Raw genomic sequence first — 23,287 nt, forward strand, 5'->3', positions numbered from 1 at the left:
ACTCGTTGTAATGTTTGTTTTAGTCTTAAGCATTCCGACTTTTATTGTCCTCTTGTCTATGAACAACCACCACCACAGGCAAAAAATGTATGTGCTTTTAATAACAACCCTAACACACAATGGAGGCAAAACACTAATTATAATCCATAACAACAAGCTATACCTCCAGGTTTTAATAATCAAAATGTTAGGCCCACTACAAACTTCAACCAGTTTATTCTGCATCAAGGACAAGGAAACTTAGGTGACCAGAATAGAGATTTAGTGCCCATGACCCAGAACTATCAACATAACAACATGACCACGCAACAAGCATTAATTCTAGTCACTCCTCCTATGACCACTCCACCAGTCAAACCATCTACAGACGAAGTAGTAGTGACCTTGTTGGAAAAACAAAATAAAATTATGCAACAAAACTCCAACTTGATGAAAGATCAACATGATCAAAACTCTAACATGCTACAACAAACGATGCAAATGATGCAGTCTTTGTGCCAAAAGGTTATTGACATGTCTCCTAACCAAAATAATAACCAAACAGGCGTGCTTCTAGGTCAAGTAGTGCCTAATCCTACATTAACAAACATCGCTTTCAAAGTGAACAGTATTCACTGTAATGGTGATATAAACCAAGGGGACCTATAGGCAGTCACTACCCTTCGTTCAGGGCGAGTAGTTGATAATAAAGTGACTATGCCTGAAGATCACCCACAAACAGAAGCTGAAAATGAAACCATACCAAATACTTCCATAGAAACTAAAGAACCTACAACCATAAAAGTACTAGTTAAACCACAACCAAAAGAGAAAACCTTACAAGACCCCATAATAGAAATTGATGATCCTACACCTGTAGACGTTCCAATATGGAAACCTAGTTGGAAAACGGCAAAAGATAAAAACAAGGTTAAAACTTATGTTGACCCATATGCTAAGTATAGAGAAAAGCCACCGTTTCCCCAGAGACTAGTTATGTCTAAAAATGACGAGAATTTTGATGAGATTAAGGAAGTGTTTAAAAATCTGACTATAAACCTACTTTTTCTAGATGCTATAAAAAGTCTACCTGGACACGCTAAGTTTCTAAAATAGTTGTGCACCAAGAAGAGGAAAACCAACATACCCAACGAAGCCTTCTTAACTGAACAATATCCCTCTTTATCTGAACATAACAGAGTTGTCAAGTACAAGGACCCTGGTCGTCCTACTGTACAATGCACCTTAGGCGATACCTTCATAACAACTGCTTTATTAGACCTGGGGGCGAGTGTTAACTTACTTCCTTTTTATTTATATAAACAACTAGGTCTAACAAAACTTCAACCAACCAAAATGACTTTGTAGTTAACCGATCGTTATATTAAGTACCCCAAGGGCGTAGTTGAAAACATTTTTGTTAAATTTCAAGACTTTTACTTTCCAGCCGATTTCGTTATTCTCGACACAGAAGTTGCTTATGATTCCATTCCCATCATCTTAGGGCATCCTTTCTTGGCAACCGTCAAAGCCCAAATCAATTGTCGGGATGGCTCAATGACTCTTTCCTTTGGAAATCTTTCTGTGGAGGTTAACATGTTTAGACTAAAGCAGGGACAACTAGGTTTGCCTATGGGAGGAGAAGTGAAGTCCATTGAGAGTTTTATATCTCACATTAGTGCGGTAGACGCTTTCATTTCCACACTAGTAGATACCCCCTCTCTTATGAAAGAAGACAAAGATCACAATTTTAACTCCTTAGACGAGATCGATGACTTTCTCAAAGATGCAGATGAATACTATAATTATGTGGATGCGACCAAGCTAGATGAGGAATTTTATGAGTTCCTAAGAGCCTGTGATGATCCACCCTCTCAAGCACTACCTAGAGCACCACCCGACCACCATCAACCTGAGCTAATCCCTCATAGAATCAAATCATTCTTCCCACCCTTTCCTTCTAACACTTATCCATATTCCAAGTATTTTCCACAACCATTCATTTTCTCACGATCATTCACTTGGACACCCTTTAGTTCAAAAAAGAATAGAGTACACGCTCGATTAGGTTCTCGATCCATCAGATCTCACTCTCATTCCACTAAGTTGTGTCGTAGGAAGTCTTGGTGCTTGATTCTATTTGAGGTTGTATTCCATGTTAATTATTTATGGAAAGACCCACAACTTTTTCTGTTGTTGATATATGATAAGAGCATTGTACATATATATTAGATAAAGTCTCAAGTATCTAACTTTAAAAGACCCAAGTTTTTGTACAATACCACCTTTTTGGAGTATAGGCCACAAAATTTTTTAAACTTAAAAATAGTTTTCAAATTTTGTTTGGGGGTGGCATATTTTGGTATTTCATTTCAAAACTTTTTTACACCCTTTACCTGTCATGTTTACTCTAGTAGAGTTTGTGTTAGTTAGTACGTAATAGTTTAATTGTGCTTCATGTTATCATATCATCTTTATAATATTTCTGTTACAGGTACTGCCAATTTTTGTCACGTTTCTATGGTAAATTCTTTCCTTATCTCTTTACACTTTGAGGACTAAGCGTTCGATTGTTTGGGGGTGGGATAGAAATATTTGCAAAAATTAGGCACTTTTAGGATGTAAATTACTCACTTTTCTTTATAAAATGTTAAAAATCATAAAAATTAGTTAGTTACATAATTTAATTGTGCTATTGAATTGAATTATTTAATGAACCCCCTTCTCCCAAATTGTTTGGGGGTGGTGTATTTAATTTTAGCACATTGTACGTTCACGTATTAAAATTGCATGTATAAATATCGAAACATAGAATCCATAGGCCTTGTTGATTTTATTGGGTTGCATAATGTAATTAGGTACCTTAATTTCGTGAAATTCACTATTTCACATAATTTCGCAAGCTAATCCGATAGGAGCCACGATAGGCGCATGCGTGATTTGTGAACGTATAATATTATTTTATTTTTGTTAGAGTCCACTTATGTCCCAAACGCTATATATTATTTCATGTTATCCCCATAATGGGTGGAACTCATATAGAAGTTACGTATGTTTTTATTTATTTATATTAGTGTAGATTAACATTTTTTTTCAGGTGCTCCCATTTACAAGCACGTTTCTATGGTACTCTCTATCTTTTATTTTCATTCCATACTTTGGGGACAAAACATGATTCCGTTTGGGGGTGGTATAGAAACACGTTGTAAATGTTTAAGCACATATTAGGTTGTATATTACGTATTATTTGTCTTATAAAAATTAGAAAATCAAAAATATAGTTTATGTTATGCACTTTTAGATAATGGTATTGTTCCCTTCTCCATGATAATATTAGTCTAGAAATCTCACATAGTACTTGAATTAGGATTTAATTTTTGAAACTTAGATTAATATATAAGTAATAGTCGTTGTATCTTTTCATGAACATCTTGCATGAGCATTTATGATTGTACTTGGTAATATTTTTCTGAGACTTAGGTTAGAGTAATTAATACATATCCTGTGAGCATCTAGCCAAAAATTCCATATAAATTAATATCTGAGTGATGACACAAGGGAGAAGTCAATTCTGAGTAGAGAAATCACACATCCACTTGCTTGATCACCATACCATATCTTAAGCGAGAATTTAGGCCCTCTTTGAATCGATATATCCAGAAATTCACACCTATATGAAATTTACTATCTGCTAATAGTCGCCCCACTGAGCCTTTCATTAGCCTTTTTAATAAACCACAAATCCTTTACCCAATAAAACAAAATAAAAAAATAAATCAGCCTACGTATCTGGATAAGTCTGAGAAATAGGATGAGTGAAGAAAATAGAAGAGAAAAACCTGTGTAAACAAAAATTAGTTAGTTACTTCGAAAGAAAAATAAATATAAAAAGAAAAGAAAAGAAAGCTTCCAAAAGGAAAGAAATATAAAAGTTAGAACTCCAAAAATAAAATCAAAATGAGTCAAAAGCCAAAACAAAAGGCTAAGGATGGAAACAAAGTGTAGAAGCAAAATAAGAACGAGGTTTTCTCTAGTTACATAATATGAATACCCTATTTTCTCAGATTTGTATTTTTGAATATCCATTTCCTTCCTTCTTTAACAAATACCTACGCCCTATATCACCTAATAAAGACATTTACCTCAATTAGGAATAGGTTAGTGTGATAGTAAGTGGTAGATGTGTTTGATCGACCTCGGCTTTCTTGGATTGTCATTGAGATTGTAAGAAAACGTGTGCCCACTGCACACTGGAGTTAGCAAACTTGAGTGGAAAAATCAGTGTTATGTGTCTTAACACATTCCTTGTGAGAACCTACTTACGCACGCTACACAAAAGTTTTAGAAAAAGATATGTCATTGCATTTTATAGCATAGTTCATTGTATAGTTGTTTATCTTAAGATGATTTGATTATTATGCATGTATTAATTTAGGAGTTAGATTGATGATCCTTGTTCAAATGCTAGTTAGATGTATAGATATCTAAGATAAAATTAGGGGACATATACTTTTATTTCTTAATCGTTGTAGTATAAATGAAGTTTGTGAGTACCTTCTCTAGAAAACTCTCACGAGGCTATAACTCGTCCACTAGAGAATTCTTAGTGGTTTAAGGCCTTATTACATATGATCAATGCAGTCGCACTCAGCGAAACGAGAGTAGTTAGAAATACGTTTTTGGCCACTTATTTTAATTTCACATATTTGCTTGAGGACAAGCAAAATACTATTTGGGGATAGTTTGATAAGAGCCCAAAACTATAGTTTCAACCCCTTCATAGTATTATATTTAGACCAATTATGTTTATAATAAATAAAAGTTAGTAATGTTTGCGTGTTTTTGTGTATTTTAGGTCTCTGAATCAATTTTGTGAAAAAATACGTCACTTTTGCAAGAGAAAGGAGTTAAATTGGTTGCTAGAGAAATTATATGATTAAAGCCCAAGTTTCAAGGAGAAAAAACATTTTTAAAGCCTAGTCAAAGTCAACGCGAGTAGAAAAAGAGCAGAAAAGTCAACAAAACTTCCGCATGCCATATCTTTGGACTCATACCTTGGAATTAGGCCTATTATATGTCAAAACGACCGTCTCGGAAAGAGCTTTCTAATGGTCTAAGGATTGACCAAATCAGAGTAGGAAAAGTGGATGAAAAAGGTATTGTAGTAATTTCCTATAGAGAAACCCTTTCTAGACTTAAGTAATTAGGTTTTGGGCTTGATTTAGTGGCCCAAAACACAGCTCCAAAGCCCATGCATGAAATTTTAAACCTAACCCTCTCCTATGTAAAGAAGATTAAGGCAAAACTCTATTCTCTCTCCCTCCCATTAGTTAGAATAATTTAGCTCTCTCTCTCTCCCCTTTCTTTAGTTTAGTTTAATTAAGTAATTAGGGTTTATAATTATAGCCTCCATAAACCTCCATTAAAATACCTTCAAGTTATTATTATTATTTAATTCAATTATTTTTCTTTCTATTATGTCTTCTTCTTATTATTTTATTCATGATAGTCCCATGAATCAAAGCTAAACCTCTATTAGAGAGGGTTTCAATGAAGCTTTGATGATGACTTGATTTGTTAGTATAGAATTGTTAGTTAGAATTTCAAGTTTAAGTTTTTCTTGACTTAGAGATAAGAAGAGTTTAACCTAAACTAGAGAATAGTGAGTTTGCTATGAGAATGGGAACAAGCTTTCTCTCATGCTAATTAGTTTATGACTAGAGATAGTATAAAGTAATTAGGGATCATTAAATATCTAGTCTTTATATTTTAACCTTGTGTGAGAATATCTAGACTAGGGTTTTCTATACAAATCTATGCTAGCATGTTAAGAAATTAAAAAGTGGATTTCAATCTCTCTCTATTCTTCTCCATATTTTATTCAAGTCATATTCAATTGTTTTAATTAAATTAGTATAAGTTAAATTCATATTTTTAGTTTCTTTGTATAAATTCACATCCATAAATATTGCTCTCACCATTGTTTCCTTGTGTTTGATTAGTTGAATTCATTTAAGTCTAGAGAGTTAAGAGTGGAACGATTTCGTACTCTATATATTGTATGAATATATATGTGAGAGTAGAAAATAAATAATTGATAACGTAAGAATAGGTTAGAGAAATCTAGTTGTGGTTTTTATGGAAGATCAGTAGCAACAACAAATATTAGTCTTGCTTGTTAGGTATTTAAAGATTTTAAACTATCTTTTTTAGTTGTACCTTAGTGATTCTTTAGCTCTATATTCAAAAAAGAGAACATACAGTAGTAACCAAACTGTGCTACTTTATTGTGCAAGAGTTTACACTTTGCATGATATGGCAAATAAAGCTCCAGTAGTCTATGATACAAAGTACTTGAAAAGCATCCCACTACAAAATCGAATGACGATGGATTCAAATTCTATCTGCAGGAACACAGTTTTGATAAATGAAGGTGTTGGCATCCAGATATAGATAATTGTAGAAAAATAAACTTTTCATTAAAGTTGTACAAGCTAGGAGTATCTATCAGTGTTGGTCAATCTGCTATAAGTCTGTAGGAATTTAGTTAGGTTCATATATATGTAGTTTGTAAGTTAGTAGCGCCTAGGAACTCTCACTCAATAGGAGTTTATGAGAACCAAGAAAGATCCTAAGAGCATCTTCAATGCTACTCTATAGTCATACATGCTGAATGGGCAGCTCAAATTTTCCACACCAACCCATGCTCTATATCAAGTTGACAACTCACCACATTCCATTTTCAAGGTCAAATATAGAGTTTGATTTGCTCTATCATCAAGTGCCACTCTATACTAGCTAGTTGCCCATGCTGCCCCAACTTGTCATATGTGCAAACAACCAATTTTATTACTTTTGTATCACTACGTTTCATTTTAGGGGTCAAATATTGAAGAAAGATTTGGGGTGTTAGCCGGCAAGTAGAGAGTGGTCACAATATTTTAGCTTAAGTGTCCAATTGGTCTATAAGATAAGTTTCATTCTATAGAGTGTGTGTGTGTTGGTGTCACTACTAAAACAATGGCTTGTTGTGTCACTTCTTAAAAGTCTAATATAAAAGTGACACAAAAAAGTCTGTTGTGTTGGTTTCGTTTAGAGAAGGGTTTGTTGTGTCATTTTTGAGATGAGTGACACAAGATAATTTGTTGTTGTGTCGCTTTTATATTAGACGACACAATATAAAGGAGTTATTATGTCGCTTCTTCCTGGTCTCGTTTGAAGTTTTTGCAAGTATTTTAGCAAACCAACACATCAAATAAAGATTATGGGCCAAGGCACAAATAAACTTAAGGGTCTTCAAGGATAAAAAACAGGGAGTAACTCTCAAGGACAAAAATGCCGAAAAAGTAACTCTCAAGGACACCTTTTTATTTTTGTAACTCTCAAGGACCGGGTAGATGAAAGGTCAAGTATACCCTTGACGCGAAAAAAAAATGGATCGGGTAGATGAAATGTCAAGTATACCCCTTACGCGAAATAATTAACGGCCTGGCCCAGACGAAACGACCTGGTGTATTTAGTATGAACATTGAATGTTCACAGTCATTGGGTATGAATATTGATTGGGTATGAACATTCAATGTTCATAGTCTTTTGGGTATTAATATTCAATGTTCATAGTGAACATTCAATGTCCATAGTCCTTTGGGTATGAACATTCAATGTTCACAGTCCTTGGGTATGAATATTGATTGGGTATGAACATTCGATATTCATAGGCCTTGGATATGAACATTCAATGTTCATCGTGAACATTCAATGTTCATAGTCCTTTGGGTATGAACATTCAATGTTCACAGTCCTTGGGTATGAATATTGATTGGGTATGAACATTCAATGTTCATAGTCTTTTAGGTATGAACATTCGATGTTCATAGTCCTTGGATAGTGAACATTCAATGTTCATAGTCTTTGGGTATGAACATTGATTGAGTATGAACATTCAATGTTCATAGTCTTTTGGGTATAAACATTCGATGTTCATAGTCCTTGGTCCTTTGGGTATGAACATTTTGGGTATGAACATTCAATGTTCATAGTCTTTGGGTATGAACATTGATTGGGTATAAACATTGAATGTTCATAGTCCTTTTGGTATGAACATTCAATGTTCATAGTCAATATATTGTATAAGGTACATTCACCTATTTGGATATGAACAATCATTGTTCATACACCAGCAGAAAGTATGAACACTCATTGTTCATAGTAAAATGACAGAAAGGGTAAAATTGGAAAATATTTATTTTAAATCCGGGCCATTTGTCCTTGAAGATTATTTTTACGAAAGGGTATAACTGGCATTTAAAAAAAATAAAATGGCCGGGCCAACTTATTTTGTCCTTGGGTTACTAAATTTGAAATCGTGGGTCTGGGAGTTACTAATTGCTAGAATTTGTCCTTGTGAGTTACTCACCTAGACTTCATTTTCTCCAAAATTGGGTGTTAGGCCCAATTTCTTGGATAAAAAAAGTGAAGTGGTCTTCTGCCTCCGACTTCAAGGATTTGCAAGTAATGTTCTTGATTTCTCTTTCTCTCTCCTCTCTTAGATTCTGCTTTCTGTATGAGGAATTCAATGTCCGGATCAATACCATGGTTAGACTATGCAGGATGGAACCCCATGGTCTGAAAATAATGTTAGAGATCACCATGGAATGATTCAGATGTACATTATCCGACTTTTGTAATTCTTGTTACAAATTTTGATTAGTTGTTCTAATATTCGTCTGAATGCACAACACTCTTCTCTGTAAAGTTGGAAATGAATTGCCTCGTCTAGTGTACGTATCTAGAGAGAAGAGGCCTGGATTCAATCATCATAAGAAGGTTAGTTTGTCTGCTAAACAATCCAAAGGTAGATTTTTTTTTTTCCTGTTTTTAAGCTTAGAGTTAAACAATTAGTTAAACAATGAATGCTATATGTTCAGTTGTTTCTTTACTTGGTGATTGACTTGGATTGGACAAATTGCGCTCATCATGCATGCAGTGAGGTAGCCCATTCCCCTTTCGTCTATATTTAGGTACCAATAGTTGGGAAGGAGTTTTTGTAATTACTGATTTTTATCTCTGTTCAGATTTATGCTGGGCACTTAAGTGGTGGTTGCGTGGATTCATGAAATTGTGGGGTCACGAACAAGTGAGTTCTGGTTCTTCTGAAACTTAAGCCAAAAAAAATTGTTCTTCCATAATGCTTGTTCATTGGAAAGTAGTCTACTGTAATTCAGTGTTCGCAAATGCGTCGACTAATTGTCATTTGAGTTTTCCTCAGTGCAATTTTGATAGCAAACGTCTTGGTGCTTACTGAAAAAAATAGTTAATTGTCATTTGAGTTTTCCTCAGTGCAATTTCGACTAATAGTTTGGCCATCCCTAATAGTTAATTGGCTGAAAAAAATTACTGAACTCATGCGACCTAAATTGACAAAGTATGTACTAAATCTTTAGTCATGCAGTTGTCTTTAAATATTCTTATTTACTGGTTTAATTTAATGGATTAGTCTTTGTTTAGGCAATGCTAGGCTCAACAGAATGTTAGAAAACCTATTATATAGTTGAGCAAATTTAAAGATTTGAAATGTACTCGGTTGAACTTGAAGAACCTACTTTGGGGTCCCTCCCTCGAACTTTTCAAGGTTAGTGGTGCTCCAATTGATTGCTTAGGTTCTAATTATATGACATATTTGTATAGTGATGCGTTTTTTGAGTATGTTATGGAAAAAAATTTCTTATCCATCAATTTTTTTCTTGACTAACTTAGGTGATGTAGCTGGCTAGAAAGTACAAGTACAAGACCAGTGAAATAGTCAAATAGGTGTACTTCATCATGACTTCAATGACTTTATTCAACAATTTGTATTATAACGAATTTTGTCGCTTTACGATATATTAAACCTAATTACTTCTTTTTTTTGTTTTTTTTTTTTTTTTTGTAAATTGAACTTAATAGAATGCGGCGATGAAGGCTAGATGGATGGCTTTCATTTTCTCACATGGTGTTAGACTAGGCTGATTAGGTTTTATTTTGTGGGTTTTGTGAACGTTTTGTATTTTGGATAGTTGGTTGGTTGGTTGTAAAGTGATGTTGGATAATGAAATTGTTTTTTAGATTGTTAGTTTTGTTATATTTATGTGGATGACAATGCTTTTATATAGGTCAATTGTTGTTCTACATTTTTTTTTTCGAAACAGGTGATCTACTAAAACTAACACAAGAAAAACTAACACAATAAGGGATCCAATTTTGTGGGGTTTAAAGAACCGACACAACAGTTTTATTTCTTGTGTCGATTTGTGTTTTCCCCAGAGCAAATTTATAGTTGTGAAATACTAAAACTGACACAAGTAGTATACCTGTTGTGTCAGTTTATACTTAAAAACCGACACAAGTATTATATCTATTGTGTCGGTTTGACAAAAACCTGTTGTGTCACCACTACTTGTGTCGCTTTATAAATCTGAAAAACCCGACACATCAGACTTGTTGTGTCACTTTTAAAAAGTGACACAACAAGCCTTTTTTTAGTAGTGTGTAGATAATTTTCAATACTTCAACTAACATCATATTTTAACTTGATGACATCACTTTGGACTTTAAATGAAGTGTATGCAAGGGGTGGGCAATGGGCCGAGCCGGGCTAGCCCGGCCCTAAACATTTAAAGCCCTTCAGATATTAAGGTCGGACCGGCCTTGCCCTAAAGTCAGCATAGGGTTGGGTCGGGCCGGGTCATAAGTCTAAATCTCAAGCCCTGACCCTACCCTAAGCCCACTTTAAAGGCTTTAGGGCCGGGCTTTAGCCCTCTTTAAAGACTTTAGGGCCGGGCTTTACGGTCGGACCTATATATTTTCTTCTTTTTACTGTACCAGTTTTAAAACTCATTTATATTACAAAAATGTACAGAAATCTACAAACTCAAAGTCCCACCAATCTAGTAATAATCCCGGATAAGTTCAACAATTTAAAATGCACATCCACAATATAAAATGTTACAATCTATATCCATTTACAAAACCGAGTCACAAAAAGTGGGAGAACCTTGTGAGATAGCTACAAAATAAATAAGTTCCAAGTCCAAAAGATTCTCCTACGCAAAAAAGGATCGCTGCACATACAAAATTACAGGTCCTGATCTTCCATTAACATGTGTGCCTCGAAGTCTTCCAAATCTTCATCTTGTAACCCTTCCTCAGTATGAAACCAGTCTTTTAAACAGTTATTTATTTATTTTTGAGTAATTAGTTTTGATGAATAAATATGATCTCCACAGTTATAACAAAGTACAAACAAATACATGAGAGAACTTGGCTTGGATGTGAACTTGTTTTCACATTAATTAAGTAGAAAGAGATAGCCATGTGAATAAAGATATAATTTATAAGAAGTAAGTGGGAAAAGAAATTGAGAATAATAAGTGAGAGAGATACCTTTTAAAGAGAGTGAAATAGTAGAGTATAAGGGATCAGGAGATTTGATGATCAAAGGAATAAAGTCTTATTTTTTATTAGGCTAGTGCTCATTGTTCTTTTTGGCTGCTATGTTAGATTGGGAGTTCTGGAGTTGTGAGATAGAAACAATTAGGTTGACAAGTTTTTGTTATATAAGACAAGTTATTGGAAGTACCCCCTCTAAGTGATAAATTACAAAGGACAATGTTATTTTAATTGAAAATATTTAACAAAGAGTTGGACAATTTAGTATGTATATTTATAGTTAAAGTGTCAAACTATAACTAGGGCTTGGTTAAGGCTAATGAGGGCTGAATTAGGGTCAGACCTATGTTTCAGAACCTTAGCCCTAGCCCTGTCTTAGAAGGAATTAGGGTCGGGCCGGCCCTGCCCTAAACTATGTGAGGGTTTTAGTTGCAAGAGCTTTATAGGGCTTAGGGCTGGGTCGATCAGGGTTGGGTTAGGTTCGTTAGGGCCAAATTCTCACCCCTAGTGTATGCATTGAAGATGATCTAAGTGCTTTAATTAATATATATACTCCAACAAGTAATTTTATGTTACAAGGAACAAGAAAATGTCAATAGAAGCTATGTTCAACATAGCTTCTTAAAGCTCGACGAGTTAAAGCAACACAAAAGCTTGTGCATTGGCGCCTGTCCCATACCTTCCGGGAGGCCAACTTTGGCGCTGATACTGTTGCAAAGAGAGGATCTTCTCTGATCCAGGATGAGACTCTTTGGAGCTCGACTAGACCGAGTTACATCAAGGCCATCGAAAGCCCATATAGGCCTTATTAACGGTTTAACTAGGCTGGATACATTAACTTAGTATCTCTCTAGCTGTATTCCTTCTCTCGATGTAACATTCTTTTTATAAGTAATAAAATATCCCTACTTGCATGCCAAAAAAAAAAAAAAAAAAAAAAGCTATGTTTTTAAGTTTCATGTGATGAATTTACTCATTTTCTTTAAAAAAACTTAATATCTTATAGATTCAACAACTATCCCTACATAAAAGAAACTTCAATTTACAACAACCCATCGTCATTCTCAAATATAAAGCCCACTGTAAAAGAGCCCGTGGAGGCACCAATGGAAGCTCCTCCTCATACCTTTGCTTCCACAAGTCACTGTCTGATGAGAGATACCTCAGCTCAGAAGAAACACAACCAACTAACCATGGCGACATCATTATCACTTGGAAGGAATTCCAATATTTTTAGTTTGAGTTCAGCTGGAAGGTGCATGAAGCATGGCAGAGGTTTAAGTCCAGTTTTCTCATATAAATCGATTAAAAGAGGCAATGCAAGTTCATCCTTTACAATTCTCCAAAATTCAAGAACTTTACTTTCATGAAAAGATTTAGAACTATGGGGGACTAATATACACAACTAATGTATATTATACACGTGTCCAGCACAACTCATCACAAAACTATATCAGGACCTCAGCCAAGTCGCTCATATCAGACCTCATCCAGGTCTTGTAACGCTCAGAGAAGGAAAGACAGTCAATTATAACAATTCTGTAACAACAGCCATGCACTCATTTAAACTCATTCAAGTCCCACATCAAAGGGGCTTAACCAAAGGTCATGGGATATAAATGAGGAGGGAAGGACTAATCAGGGAGGGGGAGAAAATTCTATGCCTCTGCTCCATCTTTCATCTTCTTTCTAGGTCACATTCTCGACCTCCAAAATCTATCCTTATGAACTACATCCGACTTGATTCGGGTTCACTAAAGAACTCAATACGTAGGCAACTCGATCTGACCGAGTTCAGTCAAATCCACAATCTAATCCCATTTCATTGATTGTAAAGCTAATCACCAAATCTAACCTTTACATTGGCGCCGTGTCTAGTTTGATTTCTTGAAGAAATCAAAATTCAGTCTTTCCAAATTGATTGTTTCCAAGCCCACGAAACAAGGTAATCGAAAAAGTTGTGGATGAAAATCAAAGTTGAAGGCGGGGTATCATATCGTCTCATTTCATTCGCAAAAGTTAAGCACGGAAACAGTAAACAACAAGTTGGGTCGAACAGATACGTTTTCTTCTTAAACACTTTCTTTTGACTTCTTGAGTCGTTTATATCTTCTGGTCTAGCTCCATAAAACTATGTTCATTGCTTGTGTTGCTGAATTTAACTTGCTATATTAAATTGCATATTTTACATTTATGATATTGCTATTTTGCCCAAGAATTACCATTTCTAAGGAGACGTATCTCCTAGTATCTCCTAGAAACTGTATTTTATTTGAATACAATCATCTTTGTTTAAAAGAACTTGGTATTACATGGATTACTTAACTTCTTATTAGTTGGTATGTGAGGTCGCAATACGTACAGTGAGGTCGCAATTACACTTGGTATGTGACGACCTGAGCCATATGCATATATTTTATACCGCATTTATCACTAGAGGTATGACATTACGACCTGATTAGATTCCGAGCAAGCAATAATTTCTATGACAAATTATAGATCACTTTAGTAAATCAGTAATACCAAAAGTTCTAGCTTTCTATGTTAAATTATCATGAACAATATGTGTGCATGTTTTATTTTTCACATAGGCACATTTTACCATTCAGTAATTGACGCACTCCAGTTAGAGAGTCATTACCAATCTTCTGCAAGGAGTATTCCATGTTAGTCCTCTCTATGATTTGTTGTAACGCCCGCATTTTTCATATTTATATAATTGTTTAAATAAAATATATATTGTTGTAATATATTTAAAAACCAGTATTTTTAGCCCATATTAATGAGAAACCCCAAACAATGTTGGTATATGAACCGTGGGCCCTTTTTGGACCATTTGGAGGTTCATAATGACAAGAAAAAGGTGTTTTAATATATTTTTTTTATTGGTAAGCCTGTTTTTAAATGAGATCAATAACTTTTTGATGCTGGTGGGGTTCGAGCCCTAGATCTCTGGTATCATCACCCTAAGGTTTTACCGACTTTGCTAGTCGGCACCTGCGTGTTTTAATATTTAGGTTTTAATTAAATTCAAAAATAGATTTTATTATTATTTTTTTCAAAAAGTTGAAAACCCTAGCCTCTAAGAACAAAAAAAGAGAGGAAGAAGAAGAAGAAGCCAATAAGGAAGAAGAAAGAAGAAAGATAAAAGATTATTTTTATTGTCTTTATTTTGTATTTTTTCAACAAGGTGAGTTAGGCTTTTGGTTTTTCATAGAAACATGATATGTTGCTCGTATATTTATTGTTTATATGAATGTAGAAGTAGGAAGCCATATTAGAATGTATGGGTTTATATGAGGAAGATAAACAGTGATAGTACACTTAAAATCTGCATAGCGCAGTCTTTTAGTACTTTTAGTACTTCTTGGATGGAGACCTTCCCGAACTCGTACTTATCTCCAATTTGATCTATAGCTTTCCAAAATACTATAGTATGACATACTGAACTTATAGGTAGACCCAACGGTTGGATTCCTATCGAGGCATGTATAAGCGTGACTGGTCGTAGTATAAACTACGCCAGAAAACTGCACTGCGCAATCATAAGGTTAGGCGTAGATGAAGAATGACGCAATCATGGATTTTCCTCACCTTTGATTTGTATATTCAGCACACATAGTAGTTGTACCCAGTACGATTGGAGGCTTATCCGACGGTGGGATGTCAGTCGAGGCATGGAAAGATGAGCCTCTTGGTATTGGTTAAGTAGTAAATGGAAAATGGTTTATTATATGAGTTTATTTTTGTTTTCAGTTATTGTGCATAATTTTATACAACCTGAAATTTGTTATGTATCTATCTCAAGTGTGATTTTGATAATATTGGCATGTTGGCATGACAATTGAGTTAGTTTGTGAAAAGCATAGTTCTCTAGAGTGAAATAAGAAATATTGCACGAGAAGACTTTTGATCTTGGAATTTTATTTTGTTTGTTGTAATTAATATATTATATAGATGTGAAATCATTAGAATAACTATGACTTTACTAGACTAAGATGGACATTTCATATACTCGTGATGATAACGTATTTCATCACTAAGAGATGTGACGTAAACCTTGGTTATGTGGATTTATGTGATATTGGTATGTTTATTGTTATCATTGAATTAACCATGTTTTTGCAGGAGGGTGGGCTATCTAATCCTTATTATATGGATTAAGCTCACTCTAGGTAGTGAAGCGCTAAGATATTGTATATATTTATTTTATTTATTATTTAGATAATTGGTTACAATGTTATATTAATTTATGTAATATATTGTTATGTATTTCAAAGATTGCAAGTTAAGAGAAACTAAATTTCTCTTGTTGGTTGGTGACAAGGGATCGATGTCTCTAACATAGCCGAATGATATGATAAAGACATGGTATATGTATCTTCAGGGTGATAATGTGTGTTATATTGCTATGAGCTATCATGAGCATTGCATTTAGGACACTCGCACTAGCATATTCAATTTGCTGACCCCATGTTTGCTTTTGTTTTGTAAAGGGGATCAGTTCTTGGGAGTGTAGTTGGTGGAGAGCAGTGAAGTGAGACATTGGACTTGGATTCGCTAAGCCTTGGAGTCATATTTGTATTTAGTTTTTCTTTATTATTACCTTTGGAAGGATTGTAATTTGGAATACTAATTTACGTTGGTCAAAATTATGTAATGGACTATTTGGATAATGGAGGTGGAGCTTTAATGGATATTTATTGGAAGTTGGTTGTTTATTTATTTGAAGTTTACATGATTGAGTTGGTTATGAGATTACATTTGTAGTTTTAAATGCTTTAATTATGTTTATCTAGACGTGGACACATATGTGTCGTTCACAGTTCACACCCTAGGTCTTGAGTGATTAGATATTAGTCGGAAATGTGAATTTTTGATTGAATATCTGATTACTCAAAATTTGGTGTGTGACACTTGTGCTAGAGACGACCATACTAAAAATTCTAAACTTGATTATTTTGCACGCCGACTAGAACATAGCACTCGACCTGATGGCACTTAGCTAGCAATCTATGACCTGGAGTTCAACTTTCATAGGCTCAATTATTATCAACTCAATGATGAAAAATCCCATGAATCATCATCTTTCATGACTATGGTGTCAATCTGAAATCAGAGCATTTTCGAGTATCAACCAAGACCTTTGACTCGACTTGACGGTACTCACAGAATACACAATGTTTATTATACACAACATCACACAAGACTGAAAGACTATAGATCAAGTGATTTAGATCGCAAGTGATAATCCAAAGCGAATTACAATTAGTGGCCTAGTAGATTGATCTTGAACAGCTTGAAAGCGAGTTGGGAGTTACCATTTTCATGTTGGAATGAGCATTCTAATTCATGACTACTACTTCTTTTTTTCTGGCATATCTAAATTGTTACAGGTTGATTACAATCCAAGCTGCCTAAATTAACTCAGATTAATGGATAAGACCTTGGTGGATTTGAACCACCGCCCATCACTTGAGATGTATTTCTATTGAACCACCATCAATTAAGTGCTCTTCCATTGAACTAAAGATCCAATTTAAGATACATAAAGTATAATATATACGACAACCAATTTAAAAATATTAGTCCTAGACAACCCTTACATAAAAAATTAAGATAGACACAATTAAAGCGCTATAGCAAACCAAAACAAATACAAAAGGCAGACAATTGACTAACTTTCTTCATTATAAGAGGAAAGAAGAAAGGGAATTACATTTTGTTAAACTAGTATAGAACTCGACTTTGCTCATTTAGATGTGGATGCTACCAATTGTATTTAAATTTAGGTAAGTAAAACTAAAACTATTAATTGCTTTAGTTCATAGTATCTCTAAATACAGCTTTATCGACAAAAGCTTCAATTGATATATCATCTAATGTGAGAACAAATAACAAAAATAAGTCTAGAATTCTAGTCTAGAGCTCAACCTTAGGATTCATTATTCATATTACAAAATGATGCTAAAAGTGAATTTTGTTGGTAAGATGTTACCTCTCAAGGTCAATACAAACAGTTGAAAAACATCATTTTCATAACCACACCTTATGTAGATTGAAATCATGGAATTATAGAGTGTCATATCCCATAGGAAATTAGAGGTGCAACCGAACGACTTAAAAGATAACACATTTAAAGGCTGTGCTAGATACAAAAGAAGAAAAATAGGAAATACATGAACAGAGATAATGCATAACTTCTGAAAGAAACCAAAATACATATATAACATCAAAAAAATACGCTTCTAAAACCAATATATATACATATATCATCGAGGAAATGTCTCTAAAGACATAAGAAAAAAAAAACTTTTGCTTGAATCAAAAGATACTGCTAGTAGATCAAAGATTTCCCTTGATAAGGAAATCTCACATATACTTCTATGCTTATGAAAAAATTATATAAAGTAACATAACACTGGTACTAAAGAACATAGAAGCATAACACAAAAATGTAGTCAAAAATTGAATTCTGTGATAATATTTCCCCTTTGCCCACTATTGTGGTTATGTACTTGGGGATTTTTGATGACACTCCTGAATGTAAGATGTTGAGGAAATCGACTTCTGAATAGCAAATGGTGTTATGATATACACAACTTATTGAGTGATGTCTCGAGGAAGCTACTCACAATTAGACTTTTGGCATGTAGTAGAGATTTAAAAAGAAATCAACATCATAGGCTGTATTGTTAACATTAAATTGCCAATTCCACAAACAATGAGCAAGCAAATCTTTTGGAGTTAAGGAAGTTGAAGCTAACCATAACATACCTTTTTATGACGATCAAGTAGATAGCATCCCGCGAAGAATCTTTAGGTGTTGAACTACAAATCTCGGACCAAAAAAATTGATAGAAAGACACCGAGAGCGAAATTAATTAGTAAAAGTGAAAATTACAACAAAAGATCACATAGAATCATATATGATCAAACAAAGAAATGGTGAATAGATGTCCCCATATTTCCATTGTACTTTCAGCTATAAAGGTTACGCATAACCCAATATATAGGTTTTGTCGCTCCTTCCACATCTTCCCTATAGGTCTACTTAGCCACAGCTATAGCTCCTCCCTGTCACTGCCAGAGAAAAAATGTGCTATATATGCTGCATGATGAGGCTCTCACGGTTGTCCCTGACTTTCCTATAACTATTTTGGACAGTTATAGGAGTCAGTAAATTATTAACCCATGAATCTATAAGAGTATGGTGGGTATTGTCCTGGTAAACAACTAAAAGTAACAATGACTAAATAAACAAAGAAAGTTGATTGAGTTAAAATTGACAACAAAAAACAATAGAAAGACTTCAACATGACACCAAATAAAACAATCTAAGAGCTGCTTAGGTTCCAATGGAATATGTCTAGAACTGGAGGTACTTTATTTTAGTAATGTTAAAGTAACAACAGTTTTTTATGGTGGTATTTAAAGGCACATAATTTTTTCATTATAACACTAATATGGTTAAGCAATATTTAACTAAATTATGTATACTAAATGAATGCGAGTGATCGTTAAAATACCATTTTAATTTAGTACTTGATCCCTTGCTTATGGCTGCAAAATTTTGGTCATTTTCATGTCAATATCATCAAAACCACATCGTTGTCTACCGTTGCTCACAAACATCTGAAAAAAAAAATCAAATTAGAAGTACATATTTGTAAACATATTTGAAAAAAGCCACATCGCTAATAGATTAATATTAAAACCCAAACCTATACCAATAATGAATCTTGAAGATAACGTTGTGTCTTATGGATTTAATATCTAAATCAATAGAAAATGACATAAAGCATACTTGCGGAGTATCTGTCTTCAGTTCCAGTAATCATTACTTGATGAAGAGGTGAATGTAATTTGCCATTACTCCATGCCAAAGAAAATTAAGCAACCGGAGTTACAATGGAAGTTAAATTACTATATGCATTTATATACCTACTTACATACATTTAAATTTAAGAAACTAATTGAAGCTTACCACGAAAGCATTGCCAGTCTTTACAATGAAAGAGTTTGGAGAGAGTTTAATTGTATCCAGTGGCCATCCTTGGTCTTGACTTCCAAACCTTGAACTTGATTCTGAGACAATATTGTCATTAAGTTCATGGCCGTCTGAGCCTTCACACCAACCTTAGTTTCATTAGGCTGATCAGGTACATAGTACTTCTGAACACGGGACCAGTAGTCACCAGATTCAATATGGTCATCATAGTACTTTTCAACACCCAAACTCTCAAAGACCATCCTCCTCAACAGTTTATCCAACTCTAGCACTTGTTTTGCATTACTGGACTTGGGGTGTTATTGTGTAAACAGAGTGCCTGGGGATAGAAGAATGCCTCTTTCATGAATAGCCTTGCATAATGACTTTATGAACATGTCTTTACTGTCTTATGAAGATTGATCGAGAACATAGTTTTTTCTGAAATCGCATGCAATTCTATGTAGTGAAACTAATAGGTGGACTCTTTTCTCTTTTTCTTTGAATTGAATGAAACACATTTATCGTTCTTTCAGTTGATGGTGTTATGAAGGATGCTTTGGTTCAGTCGGGTTTGTTGTGCAATAGAGTCTAAGATTCAAAAGATAAGCACAAAAAGTAGTAATCACAAAAGACAAAATCTTCATCAAAATCCTACTCGATGTATGCACTGTAAATTATGAGCATCCAGGGATAAGCCAAGGTTTGTACATTTACCAGATCCCCAAATAGAGCTCATGCCCAACTATCTGCTCTTCTGTTGTGGACTCAAGTCTTCAAGAGTAAAAATCTTTATATATGATCCAACTGTACTACTTGTTTTGCATAAGAATGTATTGATTTGCTGATCAACAAAAAGAAACATATAATAGTACTGGAAAATTAAATTAGGCTATAATAATGGCCGCCCTGCAGGCCAATGGAAGTGGGCGCTTACTTTGGATTGTTTCTGATCGTCATCCAGTAAATTAATCTTCATGGGGATGGGAAGTGTAACGCCCGCATTTTTAATACTGATATAAGTTTTTTTGGTAATTTAGTAATTAAATATAAAAAATAGAGTTTTCAAAATTCGATTTAGTTAAAATATGAGAAAATCGTAGAGAATAACAAACTCACGTATCTTTCTCTCCTTTCTCTCCCATGTTTCTGAAAAGGAAGAGAGAAATCCTACTGTCCAAAGAAGAAGAAAGGATTAAAAAGAGAAGAAGAATAGGAAGAGGAGGAAAGAAGAACACGTTGGCTTGCCGTAACTACTTCTATTTTCAGTTGTCTTCGTTCTTTCTTTAAAAAGGTGAGTTAGAATTTATGTTCTTAGTAGAAACATGATATGTTGTACTTTTGTGATGTTCATATGATGATAAGTAGAGACTAGATTAAGTTTATGCGTAAGTTTATGTACTAAGTTATTAGATTAAGTTACCATGCTTTCTTTTGATGATTTGGTGATGGTAGATGTTTTAAATCATGTGTAACTGTTTTTATATGAAAAAATATGACTAGGAAGCCATTATCAATTGTGGAGAATCATTAAAGAATAAGGTGAACAGTAAAAGGAAATAGAAAACTGCATTGCGCAGTCAAACGTTCTGTATTAGATGGAGGTTGATCCATTATTGGATGGATCTAAAATTTAATCGTAAGTTGTATTAGACTATGTAGTTTAACATATTCGAATTATAGACAAATCCAATGGTTGGATTTCTGTCGAGGCATGCATAAGCATGACCGATCGAAGTATAAACTACGCCAGAAAACTGCACTGCGCAGTCATACGTTTAGGCATAGATGAAGGATGATCCAGTTATGACTCGTAGTATAATAATATATTAGAATTTAAGATAGATCCACTGGTCGGATATCTATTGAGGCTTTCATTAGCCAGACTGATTGTAGTTGAAACTACAGTAGAACACTGCAGTGTGCAGTCGTATTATTTTGCTTAGATGGAGTTTTATCCATTACCGGATTGACTTGAAATTTAATTTGTAAGGTTATTATACATAGTGGTGTGACAAATTTGAATGGTAGACAGATCCAACAGTTGGTTATCTGTCGATACAGTATAGAAAGACAAGCATATTGATATTTGTTAAGTTGTAATGGAAACTGTTAGATGTTTAACTTAAGGGTTTTATATAGTATTTGTAGCCTACTTTTAGACTATGGTTTTATTTGAAACCGACATGGTTCATAAGATCGTTTTCGTTGAATCAAAAGTAAAGAAATATCTATTTTTGAGTTTTTAGATTTAAAGGTTCATAGTGTATCTCTAGGTATGAAACTTTACGTATATGATTGCAGGAGTATTTAAAACTAATTGTATGTGATTCTATATGGTATAAATTGTCGTTTTCTTTAAAGGTACATATAAAGATATTGATATTTATTAGTTAAGAGATACGTAATGCTTGATTCTAATCTTGAAAGAGTGGATACATAGGCAGCCTTATGTAAAGGTGTAGCCACCATATTATATATTATATATTAGTTTTAGTGATAACTATATGTGTACAATATTAGTATTAAATTGTATACGTGATAGTGGTTGTTTAAAAAAGGTATTCATTGAATGTGGCGGGAATGACCCAAGATATTCATTAAATGTGTCATGAATGACCTGTTGGTGTTATGATGGGTATTCCTTTAATGTGGCAGGAATGACCCAAGGTATTTATGAAATGTGCCATGAATGACCTGTTAGTGTAATGATAAATGGTATTCCCTAATATGCGGGACGAACCATGTGGTATCAATTAGGATTCAATGTATTAGATGATGTTTTGATTATGAATGGAAATTTGACTGGTTGAGATAAATCTTTTTATTGTGATGTCTAACTCTATTTTTGCAGGAGGGTAGGATCCGTTAATCTTGTATGCAGGGACGTGAATATCCTACCATAAGACGACGTGCTGGCACGTAAAGGTAAAGTGTATCAAACTCATATTTAAATAAGTTATCATATGTGCATTTAATAAGTGGAAGGTAAGTGGTATTTATATTATGAGTTAATTTAGAAAATGGGAATGATGAGTACTGTTATATGAGTTTCTTAGAAATGTATATTGAGATTGAAATCTTACTTGGGAAGAAACTACATGCCGTTTTGAGAAAATTGAACTAACTTGTCTTCTAAGTTGAAATGATTGTAATATTTTTATTTGTGAATGAAGAGTTGTTCCTTTTGGTTTCATTTGATTTTGATTTTGATTTTTTTTTTTTTATATCGTGTTTGATAACCTACAGGGTATTGGGTTTTCGTTTCATCTTGGGTTTCCAGATTATTGAATATCATTGTTTTCATTGGTTTTTTTATTGTCTTGTTTTAAGGTGATGGCTAGAGGTGACAATGACATTACTAGTATGAGAAGTAATACCATATCCGTTGATTTGGGAGCAATATTAACTTAGTTAGTGCAAACTGGTCATAGTTGTCTACATGCTAATCTAGGGGATCCTTTTGATAGAAGAAACAAGGATTTTGCAACTTTAGGAGGGCAGAAGTTAAATGGGGAGAAAGGGACCATTGATGTTGAGAAATGGGTCACTATGTGTGAGTTCGTGTTTGTTAAGATGCAACTCACTGAGGCGCAGAAACAAGAGTTGGCTTCTCACCAGTTGAAGGGGTCAGCTTTATTTTGGTGGGGGTCTATCAAGGATAGTGTGGATGTAGGAACTATGACTTGGGAGGTTTCCAAGTAAGATTTGAGGGAAGGTTTGTGCCTAATGTTGTTAAAGAGCAATTAACTGAGCAATTCTTTAATCTGACCCAAGGAGGGAAAACTGTTACGGAGTATGTGACTAAGTTTAATGAACTATCGAGGTATGCTCCTTATCTAGTGGATACCCGAGTAAGGAAGAACTAGAAGTTCATCCGTGGGCTAGAGC

At 34.2% G+C, this 23,287-nt stretch overlaps 1 long non-coding RNA gene across 1 annotated transcript; it reads left to right on the forward strand.

Annotated features, from left to right (window-relative positions):
- Nucleotides 1-8,499: 8,499 nt before the first annotated feature.
- On the forward strand, nucleotides 8,500-9,979 carry LOC147498276 (uncharacterized). The gene is made up of 3 exons (XR_015194264.1): nucleotides 8,500-8,805; nucleotides 8,907-8,969; nucleotides 9,054-9,979. It is a non-coding gene; the product is annotated as an uncharacterized LOC147498276 (long non-coding RNA).
- The last annotated feature ends 13,308 nt before the right edge of the window (nucleotides 9,980-23,287 follow it).

This window comes from Coptis chinensis, chromosome 5 (genome assembly GCF_015680905.1).
Source record: "Coptis chinensis isolate HL-2020 chromosome 5, ASM1568090v1, whole genome shotgun sequence".
In the NCBI taxonomy this organism is placed as follows: Eukaryota; Viridiplantae; Streptophyta; class Magnoliopsida; order Ranunculales; family Ranunculaceae; genus Coptis; species Coptis chinensis.